The sequence below is a fragment of the Dasypus novemcinctus genome, chromosome 26, assembly GCF_030445035.2.
Source record: "Dasypus novemcinctus isolate mDasNov1 chromosome 26, mDasNov1.1.hap2, whole genome shotgun sequence".
Taxonomy (NCBI): Eukaryota; Metazoa; Chordata; class Mammalia; order Cingulata; family Dasypodidae; genus Dasypus; species Dasypus novemcinctus.
In genome coordinates this window covers 29,441,933-29,444,170 of record NC_080698.1, presented here as the reverse complement: position 1 = coordinate 29,444,170, position 2,238 = coordinate 29,441,933, and positions in this window count along the sequence as shown.

The following is a 2,238-nucleotide window of genomic DNA, read 5'->3' as shown; positions in this document are numbered from 1 at the left end:
TCAACAGACTTCAGCTCCTACACTTTGACTTATTGGACTTACTCCACTCAGCTAACATGGAGTTGAAGAAGGTCAACCACCACAACATGGAGCCTAGAGTGTCTACAACTAGAAGCGGGAAGAGTGCATCCAGTACCCATGTGGAATCTAAGCCCTCACTTGACATAGGTGTGCAATGGACACAACCAATCCAATGTCCACAGAGAAAATGTGAAATGGGTGTGGGAACGGTAGCCATGGGGGCTGCTGGGTGTGGGGAACGGGAGGAAGAGATGAGATGTGGAGGCGTTTTCGGGACGTGGAGTTGTCCTGGATAGTGCTTCACGGACAATTACGGGACACTGTAGATCCCCCCAGGGCCCACTGGATGGAACGTGAGAGAGTCTGGGCTATGATGTGGACCATTGACTATGGGGTGCAGTGATGCTCAGAGATGAACTTACCAGGTGCAATGGATGTATCACGATGATGGGAGAGAGTGTTGCTGTGGGGGGAGTGGGGGGCGGGGGCGGTGGGGTTGAATGGGACCTCATATATTTTTTTAATGTAATTAAAAAATAATAATTATAAATAAATATTAAAAAAAAAAAAAGTTACCAGTATTCACTTTCAGGTTGTGTACTCCTAACACTTTTCCAAACACGTGTATTTGGTTTTATTCCTTTTTTAAAAAAATAATATATTTTAATATATAGTGTTTTTACGATTTTTTTTAGTTTGTCTCATGTCACCTTTTCCTATGTCAATAACTATTGCTCTAATGGTGCCCTTAATACATTTAATCTATCTAAAGTACTTTCATTTCTCTAAATATTCTCATCAGTTATTACTTATAAAATTGTGGTTGATCTTACCTTTTTTGCTAGTAAATTTCTTACTATGCAAGACCAAGAATCAATAATTGGTAATTTTTCTTTTCCTATAAGGCCCTACGTGGTACCAGTGATTCACTACAATAGAAAAACACAAATCCATTTTGCCTGGTGTGGACATAAATCCTATTAACTTTTCTTTATTACCTAGGATTTATCTAATATGCCTTCAAGTAAATTTCTCTTATACTTTTTGTCTTTTATTAGTATGGTAAATTATCTATTATTCCCTTTTATCTGGTTCAAGTTTTAATTCTAGGAAAGAGACAATATCCAAAAATAGAAGTAAAAATACAGAATATATACATACACACACACACTATATAACATATAATCCATATTTCCTTGTCACACTTCCTTTTACTTATTCATTTTTTTACTTGGTCAGTGAGGCAGTAGAAGAGGAAAGTTAAGAGAATACCTTCTGGAGTCACATTTCCTGGGCCCTAATTTCAGCCCCACCACTCACTAACTCTAGGATCCTATGCAAATAATTTTCACCTAAGTTTCCTCACTTATAACTGAGTCAAAGGATTTTTGTGAGGATGCATATCATAATAGCTAGAACATTATAAATCTTAATAAAATTTTTTTAGGAGGTACTGGGGAATGAACCCAGGACCTCATACATGGGAAGCAAGTGCTCAACCACTGAGATGCATCTGCTTCTCAATCAGAGTTGGTTATTTCATTTGTTTGTTTGCTCCCAGGACCTCATATGTGGGAAGCAGATGCTCCACCACTTGAGCTACATCTGCTCCCCCTTAATAAACTTTTTAAATTAATTTAAGATTTTACTTTAAATTTTAAGATGCTTTATCACTATTATATGCATTTACAAATTCTATTCTTTTTTCCACTTACTGCTCCCCTTCCCCTTCCTTCTCATAACTCAAGACACCTTTTTGGATTTTTCTCTGATGTGTCATTCTCCATGGAAGTTTTCTTTGCCTCCCAAGGCTAGGTTAGACAGCCCCTTCTACACTCTCATAAAATTCAGTGTCAGTCACATTTGCTAAAGGATCTACTGCTTTGAGTCATTTTTGTCTATTTTCTGGGTCCCCACTAGACTATATTTTATCTCCACATCCTCAGGCAAAGCAGAGTGCTTTTCATTTCCTCAAATATATTATGCCCAGTGATGTCATGAACATGGTGATATGACTCCCCCTCAAAAAAACTCTCAAGAAATTCAGCAAATAAAATGAAAACTCCCATTTGCATAGAACTCTGGATTTCAGTAGAGACTGGAGATGGACTCCACAAATGCTGACTCAAAGAAAGAGAAAAAATACCAGGTATATTTCCTCTCCCTCACTTAGTCCCAAAAAGTTTGGAGAGCTACTCACAGGCAGCAGCTCAGATC